General features: G+C 43.4%; 2 protein-coding genes across 3 annotated transcripts in view; both read left to right on the top strand.

The window, feature by feature from the left end:
• The first annotated feature begins 12,451 nt into the window (after positions 1 to 12,451).
• Positions 12,452 to 13,200, top strand: part of LOC143027599 (uncharacterized) — a 34,715-nt gene continuing 33,966 nt past the window's right edge. For both annotated transcript variants that reach the window (XM_076188941.1, XM_076188942.1), the window contains exon 1: positions 12,452 to 12,596. The gene's annotated coding sequence lies outside the window, so the exon portion shown is untranslated. The remainder of the gene's footprint in view (positions 12,597 to 13,200) is intronic.
• Positions 12,458 to 13,200, top strand: part of LOC143027601 (uncharacterized) — a 50,889-nt gene continuing 50,146 nt past the window's right edge. Inside the window, exon 1 of the mRNA XM_076188944.1 lies at positions 12,458 to 12,500. The gene's annotated coding sequence lies outside the window, so the exon portion shown is untranslated. The remainder of the gene's footprint in view (positions 12,501 to 13,200) is intronic.

Here is a 13,200-nt window from a genome sequence, read left to right on the forward strand (position 1 = left end):
GAAACATATTTCCAACGCTGTTGTGCTGCCAATTTTAACTGTGTTGTCTGTGTAGAAACCATCATAAAAACATAAAGACATGAGAATAAAGGAGACTGCAAGAGACCATAAGGCCTACACTAGGCAGCTCCGTATCCATCACCACCTGTCATCCCCATCCATAAAGTTGTCTAATCGTTTTTTAAAGCAACTGATAGTTTCAGCTCTTACTACACCCTATTAGTAAACCAATTCTTGCCTATTTCCTTCTTAAATCTAAATTTGTCCAGTTTATACCCATTACTGCGAGTCCTGCTCTGTTGTTTTATTATGATGACCCTGTTTGCATCACCCTTTGATCCGCTTGAACACTTCCATTAGATCACCTCGCACTCTGCGTCTTTCTAGAGAATGTAAGTTAAGGTGCCTAAGCCTCTCTTCGTAAGGCAAATTTCTGAGTCCATGTATCATTTTGGTCATTCTTCTCTGTACTGATTCTAGTGAATTTATGTCCATTCTGTAGGACGGAGACCAAAACTGTACCGCATAGTCAAGGATGGGTCTAACTATCGCTAGATAGAGTTTAATAATTACCTCTGCACTTCTATTCGTTACCGCCCTAGTAATGAAACTTAATGCACTGTTAGCTTTATTTCTGGCGCTAATGCACTGCTCCTGGTTTTAAGGTCCGGACTCACCAGAACTCCCAAGTCCCTGTCGCACTCAGATTTTTCTAAAAACGTGTCAACTAAGCTGTATCTATTTCCGGGGTCGTGTAGCCCAACGTTTAACACGCTACACTTAGAAATATTGAAGTTCATTTGCCATTTCACCGACCGGATTTTTTTCATTCCGTCAGGCTATTTCATTTATCTATGCGGTATTCATTCCGCTGAGAAGGATTCTGTAGTCTTGTGAAAGAACTACTGTATTGGTGCATCAATCATCAGTTGGGGGCATTATACGCCAGGGAGCGAGTTGCTTCATTCACACGCTGGCGCCAGTCCCCATGGACTCTCCGAACAAGTTTCCATACGCTCACCCTTCCTTCCCACCCTAAACTACTCTCAACTTGCCCCAGCCATGAATTCTGTTGGTGTCGCCTTCGTTTCCTCCATGTGAGTAGGATCAATATCGTGGAAACATGCCACGTGCCCATATAGCCGGAGTTGACGTTCACGAACTATGTTGGCAATTGGTCTAAATTGAGTCTCGTAGTATTCTCTAGTTTGATACAAAGTCATTCCAGCGATACCCCATGATTCTCTGAAAGCACTTGGTACCAGAAACATCGAGACGCCTATGGGTAAATTGTTTTGTTTATTTCTTTATAAAAAAGAGTATAATTTTATTATAATGTCCATGAGGTGAGGCAGCTGGTCTTTTATTGATACCAGGTACTACCGTATCGTCGAATTGTTAGCGACTACACTGGCTTCCTCACTGGTCACCCACCAGTGAGGAGGGCATGTTGGACACCTAGACGGAGGAAAAAGAAAAACACCAAAAGGGTAGATGAACTCTTTGAGTCGGTGGCCATCCAACCTCATTATGGGTCACTAATCCACATGTTTGACGTGCATGGCATACCTGCAGAGCCTGGAGTCACGAGTTCTGGAGGTTGAGTGATGTCCCAGTGCTGTTGTTGCACTGAGATGTCCTCCTGGTTCTAAAATCACGCCTCTTTTGTCCTCCATTCAGGCCAGGACAGGTGGCCCCTCATGGCTTGAAGAAGCAAATCGGCTGGGCTGCCTGACTTGAATATTTGGCTTAAGCATGCCCTAAGTCAAGCAACTACCACCTGGGCCGACACCACACGGTCCGCGGTCGTCTTCCACTAGTGTCAAGCTGGTGGGTGTGAATACTCTTCCATGATCCCTGGAACTATTGTGTTGATATGTATACCCAAATCCTAGTCTCCCTTCACTGGGCTCGTTGGTGTTTGGTAGCATAGAGGGTGAATCATATATGTACATGACAACCATATTTGATACCTATGGTGGGGGGGGGCTTGCAATATATCCCTGTCAAAACCAACGAAACCCACTCTTTGTGTTGCCGGATGTTGCTAAAGAGGCACAAACGCGTCAAGCCAAGACTGGGGTGAATTTCCGGCGGGCTCTTCGTGTAGGGGCCTGGAACATTTTTTCAGGACAATCGACTACTCTTTTTTTATCAACAAGGCTCAGGAAGCTCAGATCGGATATAGTGGTTCTCTTAGAGATGAGACCAGGCCGATAAGGCCCACCTTGCGGGAGTAATTGTAGGCATATCTAGCCGACTACAGCACGCCGTTTAAAGATTATTTCGGTTGAGCGTATGATCCTGGTAAGGGTTTCATCTCTCTTTTTGCAGTATATACTCCTACTGAGGCGTAGCCTATAAACTTAAAGAGAATATGATATTCTATGCTATGCTTGAATCTATAGTCGACCAAAATTTATTGTTTTAGGCGATTTTAATGCGGTTACTAGCACTGATATGGTTGGCTATAGCATATCATAGACTTGTGGTTGAAACACTCGTAGTGTATATCAAATCAAGAAGAAACTCGGGGATAATGCGTGTGTCCGAGAGTATACGGTAGTAATCTCTAAGAGGTTTGAAGTAATTGACGCTCTTGGAGACCCCAATGAACATTGGGACATCTTTATACGCGAATCTCTGAAAGCTGCCGAGTAGTGCGTTGGAGAGTGTCAAAGGTCGAGGAGTATAAAGTTGGGCTGTATTGCCAGAATGCTGTCAGTGGACTAAATCTGTTATGAGGATGGATAAGGAGAGGTGATTTAGGAGAATCGCTGAGGATGTCGAGGAATATTTTAATGCAAATAACCTCAGGCCTTCCTATCGAGCCTTTAAGAAACTCCACTCCAAATACGAGACCCAGGGGAGCACAATCTAACTCTGCCTAACTAAACATAAATAAAAACAAACCTAACTTAAAATATCTAACTAAAAAAACAAAAACCTAACCTAACCTTACCCCAGAGGGAGAGTCGTGTACAGAGCACTGTGAGGTACATGTGAGAAACCTGGGCCCAAGAGGGTATGCGTGAGGCCTAGTCAAAGTTGAGGTTCTGGCTGGATTTTTACCTTTCCGCCTCTAACGCCCGCACCTTTGGCCTGATTGGTCTTCAAGTGACATCCGCAGAGAGCCTCGTGGCCCTCGACCTGCGGGCGAGATAAAGGCCCAATCGGAGCCAGTGGCCAAAATGACCCTCAAATCTCACAGGGTACCCATGGATTTTTTAGCGCAATCGTCATGTCGGGTGATTTTGGCCCAATCTTGCCCCAGATAGAAATAGTCGTGCACAGAGCATTGTGAGGTACATGTAAAGAACCTGGACCTATGGGCGTGTGCTTGGGGCTCAGCCAAAATTGAGGCTCTGGCTGGAAATCTCCATTATATGTGATCGTAATCTGCTCCTGGATATGAGCAATGGAGAAGTATATCTGGTTTTTGTGGAATACTTCTGTTATTGATATTCGTAAACACTCTAGTGTTTACTAGAGTTGCCAGAACGTGACAAATTTGGCATTGATTTAATAAATTCCGTTTTTTATGCCACTTTCTTTGGGCACGAATAATTTGGTGTTGTAAACTGGCAAGACTGATTTATTGCTTAGTGTTGTTACGAAGATGAAACACCATAAAACAAAATGCACAATCATTATTACTAATGTTGTATACCCTTGTCTTCAAGAATCGATAACCAAAGACGTAAAACCTTATTTCCCTTTTAATGATGAGTCGACTAAACACTAGTGTTTACTAGAGTTGCCAGAACGTGACAGATTTGGCACTGATATAATAAATTCCGTTTTTTTATGCCACTTTCTTTGGGCACGAGTAATTTGGTGTTATAAACTGGCAAGATTAATTTATTGTATAGTGATGTTACAAAGGTGAAACGCCATAAAACAAAATGCACCATTATTCTTACTAATGTTGTATACCCTTGTCTTCAAGAATCGATAATCAGAGACGTAAAACCTTATTTCCCTTTATTGATGAGTCGACTGACGTCTCTTACAAAGCACCTGTGCATGTGTGAGATGTTTAATGATTCTTCCCTATATAGTATATGTAGTAATTCTTCCCTATATAGTATGTGTAGTAAATTCCCCATATAGTATGTTCAGTAATTATTCCCTATATAGTATATGTAATACTTATGCACTCTATAGTATTTTTTATGTAATCTGCGTAGTGGGAAAAATACTACATATGCTATATAGGGAAGAATTACTAAAGATATTTCAAGGAGGATGTGCCACCAATTGTAACAAAAATTGGTGCTACTATAGCATGAGGTCTACTACACTATAGCGTGAGATCTACCTCCCATTAGCACTATAGCGTGATGTCTATCATTTCCATATATTCATTTTAGTGATAAACACATATTTTGAACACATCCTAGGAACGACTTAGTTGGATTTCTGATTTCATTCATATTAAAGGAAGAGATGTACAAATAAACATGTTATCATATAGTTCCATACATTTAATCTAGCAATGCACACTTCGTACATCTTCTAAGAATGACACAAATAGGGTAGGTTAGATCAGGTCACGTTTTTTATGTATTTGGGCAGGACACATGTTTGATGGACAGGTGCAGGGAGAGTCCCGGAGGAACGCGGGTCAATAGGTAGACTTCAGGCTGCACCTGGGAAGGCGTCGAACGCCGGTAGACCTCATGCTATTATAGCACCCACAGTGGTCCACTGGGTAATATTATAAGATTAGGTACTGACAGTGCATACATTTTGTGTGGAGCTCACACCTCTGTGTGCACGAAGATAACAGAACATTTTCCTCGTCGCGTTTTAGTCAAATGTGTTTGCCTTTTTGTGTGTGTGTGTGTGTGTGAAATTGCAAAATGGTTTGAATTTAGTTATGTTAGACTGGCGGCACATTAGGCATTTCTTGCTAGCATGCTACACGCTTTTGTTACGTTGATTGCACTGGTCAACAAAAAATTTGTCCCAAGGAAAACGATAGCTTTATATTTTATGTTTTTACATGCAGAATCCAAAAATAATGTCCAATTTTTTTCATCGCCCACATTTTATGTGTTCCACGGTATGTTACGTTACGTGGGATAAATTTCAATCAAGCGGTTGGCAACACTGCGTGAGATTATCATGCATTTTCAGCCAATCTGTTCTTCAAGTGAACTACATTTATTGAGTCGGGGAGATCTGAATGATCTTGTGCGGATTTAAACTTGTCAAAAAAACAATCTGAACTTTTGCTTCCAGGTTAAAGGGCTAGAATCTTCTCCAGAAAGAATCCAAAGTTAGCTTTTATCGTAAGCAATATTGTGATTTTGAATAGTTTTTCTCACTTGAGGATGGTTTGGTGTTTTGCACTGATGTATATTCTGTTATGGAGGAACTTAATCATAAATATGACAGGAATGAGTTGCGCTTGTTTTTGACTCTTCAAAAGTGAGTCTGAAAGCTGTTTTGCTCCACAATGGAAATAAGTTTCTTTCTGTTCTTCTGATCCATGCAGCTAACATGAAGGAAACATATGAGTTTGAAGCTTCTATTACAGAAAGTTAAGTATGAAGAACATAAATGGAATATCTGTGGTGACCTAAAGGTTGTGGCACTTTTACTTGGAATGCAGATGGGTTACAGTTTTGCTGCTTTCTCTGTGAGTGGGACAATCGTGATAAGAAAAATCATTATGAAAAGAATGTGTGGCCAAAACAATCTCTAACCCCAGGAGAGAAAAATGTCGGCAAACCTCCTTTTGTTGATTCAGAGAAAATTTATCTGCCTCCTGTGCATATTAAGCTAGGGCTGATGGAAAAAAAAAAGTTAAAAGTATGGATAGAACTGGAAAGGGATCCACATATTTGAAAAATAAGTTTCCTAGAGTGACGCAAAAATCAAAGGTATTTTTGTTGGACCACAGATTAGGGAACTGATGAGAGACCAGAATTTTGATGAAAAGCTAAATATTTTTGAAAAAGAAAAATGCATGGTTGTCGTTTAAGAAAGTCTTCGCAGAGTTTAGGGAAATCACAAAGCAAATAACTATTCTGAAATCGTAAAAAAGCTATTGACAACTTACAAGGCCTCGGGATGCAATATGAGCCTAAAAATCCACTTTTTATATCCTCACTTGGAGTTTTTCTCCGTAAATCTTGGCGCCGTCAGCGATGAGCACGGTGAGAGGTTTCACCAGGACATTCTGAACATGAAAATCCGGTATCAAAGAAAATTGAGCTCTTCAGTGTTGGCTGATTACTGTTGGACACTAAAAAGGGATCTCCCAGTGTCGTGATAAGGTTCGGACAAGCCAGGGTAATGAGACTCACAATAACACTAACACTAAGATTTAATGGTTAATATGCTCGGAGGCCACGGACGAGGGCTCGTAGAGGGAAGGTCCGGAGTGAAGCCCTCTTCAAATGCCGTGGCTGAGAGCGAAGGGCCACAGGAAGGAGCTAGGCGACTTGCTAGAGAGAACTGGTCCCGAGGCGTCTTGCTGGGGAGAACTGGTCCCGAGGCGACTTGCTGGGGAGAACTGATACCGAGGCGGCTTGCTGGAGAGAACTGGTCCCAAGGCGGCTTGCTGGGGAGAACTGGTCCCGAGGCGGCTTGCTGGAGAGAACTGCTGCTTGGAGTTGTGCCCGGGAGAGAACTTGCGACTTGCGACTTGCTAGGTAAGACCACCCGCTTGCGCGGGATCGGTTTTTGTGGGAGGGGAAGAATGTCTGTAAGAAAATGAAAAGATAGTAGTGTATAAAAGAGGGTTATTGCCACCGGGCGATTAAGCGAGCGATCAGGGGCTGTTGGTGGTCGTGGCTCGGGAGAAATGGACAGGGAACTCGGACGGCGGCGCCGACGGCCGGGATTAGAATCACCAAAAGTTCAGAAAATGGTAGGAGGCGTAGTAGTAGAGAAAGGTGGAAAAATGGAAAAATCTTTAGTAGGAGGTAAACTAAAATGAGAAGATTTAGTATAAGAGAAAGTTAGAAAGGAAGCGAACTTTAGTCGAAGAAAAAGTAAGTGTAGATGTTTGTGCGTGGGTCGTAGCTATGTTCGTGAGAGGTGTGTGTATGTATCTTACGGGAAGTGAGTAGAGTTCACTTTCCGCGTGTAGAGAGCGCGTTCCTGTTCAGCCCCAGGTTAGGAGAGAAATGATTATAATTCTGATTTGCTAGGTAAGACCACCCGCTTGCGCGGGATCGGTTTTTGTGGGAGGGGAAGAATGTCTGTAAGAAAATGAAAAGATAGTAGTGTATAAAAGAGAGCTATTGCCACCGGAGGGAACTGAATTCTGAATTCTGAAATCCTAGGAAAGACCACCCGCTTGCGCGGGATCGGTTTTTGTGGGAGGGGAAGAATGTCTGTAAGAAAATGAAAAGATAGTAGTGTATAAAAGAGGGCTATTGCCACCGGGCGGTTTAGCGAGCGATTAGGGGCTGTTGGTGGTCGTGGCACGGGAGAAATGGACTGGGAGCTTGGACGGCGGCGCCGACGCGGGGATTAAAAACAGATTACAATCACCAAAAGTTCAGAAAATGGTAGGAGGCGTAGTAGGAGAGAAAGGTGGAAAAACGGAAAAATCTTTAGTGGGAGGTAAACTGAAATGAGAAGATGTAGTATAAGAGAAAGTTCGAAAGGAAGCGAACTTTAGTCGAAGAAAAAGTAAGTGTAGATGTTTGTGCGTGGGCCGTGGCTATGTTCGTGAGAGGTTGTGTGCATCTTACGGGAAGTGAGTAGAGTTCACTTCCCGCGTGTAGAGCGTGTTCCTGATTAGCCCCAGGTAAGGCATGATCTCTCCTGCTTTTCCCCAGGTTGGGTTTGAATTGTTTGTGCATGCTTGTAGCCTGTCAATCAATGGGCTACATGCAATATTATTATTACTATTATTAGAAAATGGAGAAAAGTAGGAGGTGAGCCAGCTGTTGTTTGCGGACGACACTGCGCTTGTGGCAGGGTCAGAGGAGGGATTGAGGAAGCTGGTGGCAGAGTTTGGGAGAGTATGCGATAGAAGAAAGCTAAAGATAAATGTGGGTAAAAGTAAGGTGATGAGATGTACAAGGGGTGAAAGTGGCAGTAGACTGGAAGTGAACATTAAGGGAGACCGACTGGAGGAAGTGGATAGTTTTAGATACTTGGGTGCAAGTGTAGCAGGAAAAGGTGGAGTGAAGGTGGAGGTAGAATGTAGATTGAGAGAAGCGAGTAAATGCCTTGGTGGTTTAAAGAGTGTAATGAGGAATAGACATTTGGGAATGGATGCGAAGAGGAGACTGTATGAAGGAGTGATTGTGCCAACAGCACTGTATGGGGCAGAAACGTGGAACATAAGAGAAGAAGAGAGAAGGAGTTTGAATGTGTTTGAGATGAGGTGTCTGAGAAGTATGGTGGGGGTTACTAGGCTGGATAGAGTGAGAAATGAGGAGGTGAGGAGGAGAACAGGGGTGAAAAAGGAGCTGGGAGATAGGGTTGATGGAAGAATATTAGGATGGTTTGGACACATGGAAAGAATGAGTGAAGAAAGACTAGTAAAAGAGGTATGGAAGGCAGATGTGGAGGGTGTGAAGATGCGGGGACGTCCGTGGATGCGGTGGATGGATGGGGTGACGGGGGCTTTGGGGAAGAGGGAATGTCTGTTGAGGAAGGAAGGGAGAGGACGGAAGACAGAGGTGAGTGGAGAATGGTTGTATATGGAGGATGTGGGGATTGCATGAGGCGGACTGGGCGGGGGGGGGGGGGGGGAGGGGAGTATGTGTGAGTAAATTTTGACGCAGCCCGAAGGGATTTCTCCCCGTCCTCGCCTTATATGCAAAGGGGGACGGAGAGGAGGGGTCGCCGATTAAATGAAGCGGCCTTGCTGTGGATGTACTGTGTCTTGCGACACTGCTTCTGACCCAGGGCGGTGGGCAGGGTGCAGGGATGACCCGTCATCCAGGAGGTGCTCAGATGAGAGGAAGGGTGGGAGGGGTGTGGAGTGTATTTAGGGATGAAATGGGTGGGAGTGTTTTTATGCCTTTCCCTTTTTGGCTACCTCCCTTGGAAGGGGGAAAAAGCCTTGGTATATGTATGTATGTATGTACTATTATTATTATTATTATTATTATTATTATTATTATTATTATTATTATTATCATTATTATTATTATTATTACTATTATTATTATTATTATTATTATTATTATTATTATTATTATTATTATTATTATTATTATTATTATTATTATTATTATTATTATTATTATTATTATTATTATTATTATTACTATTATTATTATTATTTCATTATTATTGCTAACACCAGTCAAAGCTGGTGAAGGGGTGTATTATTAATAGGTACGGTTATACACGTCTTATCGTGTACACCGCACGTGGGACGGGCGCAGCTGACAGATAGTCTGTGCGGTGTGGTCTAGGTGTAATGTGTTGTATTAGGTGTTTGTGTCTGTCGTGCAGTTTTTCTAGGTGTCTTGAGTGAAGTTTGTGTTTGTGTTGGTTGAGTGGACGGATGTTGGAAATTCGGTGTAGAGACTCAGTAGTTCTGAAGTCGCTCCATGGCGAACCCGTGATGAACTTGACAGCGGCATTCTGAACCCTCTGATGGTCGTAGTTATTAGTGGGACATGCCAGCTGGCTTAGTCACGGGGACTGGCACAGAATCGGTCTGACGAGGGCTAGGTACAATCGCTCCCTGTTTGCGGAAGTGTGGGGTCCAGGTAAGGCCACTATCAAGTGTGCTACCCAGCTCACAGGTATGGTCCTTCACTGGGATGTTTGTGTTGTTTATTTTAAGAGGAGTGTTTGTGATTGTTCTGTTGGTTCGCTTGCAGCAGAAGTATACAGCATTGCATTTCGACGCGTTGGTCTTAATGGGCCACTGTTGCTCCCACGCGTGTGCCCCGTCCAGGATGTTTTGCATTACGTGTAACGCTCCCTGCAGCGTTTTGTTTCTGCTGATGTGGTTAGTGTCGTCCGCATACGAAAGAGTTAGAGCCCGGTTGCGTGGATAAGCTGGCTCTGGCAGGTCATTCGTATATAGATTGTAAAAGAGTGGGGGCAAGGACTGACCCTTGCGGTACTCCAGCCTTCGGCACAAAAGGTTGGGACAGACAGCCCCGCCACTTCATTCTTATTGTCCTGTCGTCCAGGTAGTTGCAGAGCAACCTTGTGAACGGCAGGGCAAAGTCGAAATTGTGGTACAATTTGTACTTTAAGGCCTTCATGTCAGATAGTATCGAATGGCTTCTCCAAATCATTACAAACCAAAATGGCCTTACCAGGGCGACCGTCTGGCGGTCTTTGAACCCATTGAGTGAGCAAGGATATTACGTCGTCTGCACAGCGCCCCGGCCGAAAACCAAATTGGCAATCCCTCAGCACATTCTCCGTCTCTAGGTACACGGTCAGGCGGCGGCATAGGACGTGCTCAAACACTTTACCAAAGTACTCCAGAAGGGAGATCGGCCGGTATGCAAGGGGGGCGGAGGCGGGTTTCTGGGGTTTAGGAATGAGGATGGTGTGGGAGACCTTGAATAGTTGTGGGGAGTACCCAGAGGCTAGTGAGCTATTGTATAGTGTCGTCATGTGTGAGATTATGTTGTCTGGCATACGTTTGAGTAAGTGTGCATCGATGCCTGAGGGGCCAGGGGATTTTAGTTTTAAAGCCGAGATAACCCCCTTTACCTCCTCCAAAACGATGGGGCAGATAAGGGGATTATCTTCATCTAACTGAGAGAGATCAATAGTCTCGTCGGGAATGAGGTCACTACATCTGTTCTTGAAAGAGTTAACACTGTGCAAGGTGGTAAAGCAACGTGGTCCTTGCACAGGATGGGGTTTAAAGACCTCACTCCATGCTGACGCCAGAAGGTCAGCTTGGTGTTGGGGGGAGTGTGCAGAGTGGTTAAGATGGTTGATGACCTTGGGTGGAGGCACAGAGCACTCCTCCAGCTGACGTTCGAGGGTCCTCCAGAACTTGGAAGGGTCCGTCTCACAGGCGCCGGAGAGCGAGGCCATCAGTTGCTCCTCCTCACGATGTGAATCGATGTAGAGGGACTTCCTCAGGCTACTCTGTAGCCAGTGCATGTCTCGTAGGATGGCGACACGGGCCTCTAGGGGTGCTTGTAATAGATCTGTAAATCTGTTCTGTAGTGCAATGCGTAGTCCGTTAGTGCGCATAGAAGCGGTAAACGTGGCAACCTTTCGGTGCTTTGTACTAGGAATGTGCTTTTTTACAGCGTTTTTGACAAACTTTGTAAGTGAGCGCCATTCCTGCTCTATTGCCGCATGTGGAGCGTTGTTCATGTTTGTGTTGGTGTATGTCGTGAGAGTGTTTTGAAACCTTCCCAGTCGGACTGACTGTAACGTAACCGAGGCTCACTGGGGATAAGGATGGGTGAGGTGGAGATGCGAAGGATTAAGGGTATGTGGTCGGAGAGGGTGGGGGCACCGGGTGAGATACTTGAGTTGAGGAAGAAAGCTCGGCTGTTGGAGAACACCAGGTCGGGCTTACCCTGCGATCCATGACCTATGAATGTGGGAAAGTCCGGACCTAGGAACTTCAGCCGGTGAAGTATAGTAAGAGAGTGCAGTTGCCGACTCACTGAGCTGTTGCTGTGCGTTCCAGGGCTCCAAGCAGTGTGCCTGCAGTTGAAGTCGCCAATGAAGAAGGTTGAGACTTTGTATGACATCACCTTGGCAATGTCAACAAAGGGGAGGAAGGGGATACGGGGGAGGGCGGTAGAGGGTACAAAGGAGGATGGGGCCGCGAATGGTGCTCAACTTGATCGTGAGCATCTGCTCATAATGAAATTGATCAAGTCATGGCGCCGTCCTTTTAAAGGAGGCTGGTGGCTGCCGGCTGGCTGGCCTGGACGTCTTTGTGAACTATGCTTGCCAACTACAGCGAGTATAAAGGCCTAGCTCGAGTTGTGTGATGGCCAGCCTGGTTTTGACCAGCGGCATGTGACCACACCAGAAGCAATATACACTCGAAAATACATTTCTACATTTTAGAGGTAAGTTTAATTGAAATATCAGCCTCATTTATTAGTTATAATTGTTTAAAATCTAATATACTATCACAGAAAAGATATACCTGATAGAAAAATTTGAGAACATTTGAAATCGGCAAAACAAAATCTATCAAGTTCACCTTTTGCTTGTGGGACAGGTATTTTAATATATTTTTTTTACCAGTGCTGTTGGTGTCCAAAGTGAATAGCATGCTACTGACTTTTGCTGCTAGGAAAAGTGGATAACTTGCTGGTAAGCACTATTGGCAAGTTTTGCCACTCGATTGCTATGAGCCACCATTCCTGAATTCTATAAAATGCAAATAGAATTGAACATGCATGTTATTGTTTATACGTGATTTTGTATCCGACAATATTTAATTATCACTGCACTTATCAAAATATTAAAAACAATATGAAATCTGTTTTACTTTTTTCCAGTTGACTACCACAGTCACAGACTCGTTTGTAAACAAATCGGAAGGAAACTTGCAGGAAAATTTAGTAATTGTTCACGTTAACCTCCTGTTCTAAGTCGTCTGCAAATAATTACCTGTGAGAAGGAAACGCAAGGGTTTGCAAGCAAAATAAGTACCAAAAGTGAGTAGCATGTCAGCAAGAAATGCTTAATTGTGCTCTCACTAATGTTCAATGTTGCCTGGTTTTTCATTAATTCCGATCACCGCTGTCAAATTCGTAGACAATGTCACAATCATAATGATTATGAATTTATGAAGGTGGGATGCAATTAATATTGTAGACAGAAAGTTACAAATTAGTGAACATGTTTACGGGCTCAAAATAGAAAAATAACCCTTAAATTCTTGTTGCATATGAAAGACTATTTCATTAGATTAGTCTTTAGAGACAAAACACTGATTTTAATTTTTTTTAAATAGCTCGAAAAATAAGGGAGATAATTTTTTTTTTAATTATTTTCCTATTCCGATTTTGTGGCTAGATCTAACCATAACAATGTGTGAGAATTAAGGGTGGTAATTTGTAAAAAAATACACTTGAACTCTAATCCACTGGTCCAATTTTATTGAAATTTGGAATACTTGGGTTTTATGGGTTAATAAATCACCTGAGCTGAGTATGTCGAAAACAATATGAATATGGAACATCTCCATCATACCAAATTTGCCTTTTCATGGCAACTATCATGTTGTCAATTTAGAGATGATCATCAGTAAAACCCAAA

This window comes from Oratosquilla oratoria, chromosome 8, assembly GCF_046742065.1.
Source record: "Oratosquilla oratoria isolate Oo_2021 chromosome 8, ASM4674206v1, whole genome shotgun sequence".
NCBI classification, from domain to species: Eukaryota; Metazoa; Arthropoda; class Malacostraca; order Stomatopoda; family Squillidae; genus Oratosquilla; species Oratosquilla oratoria.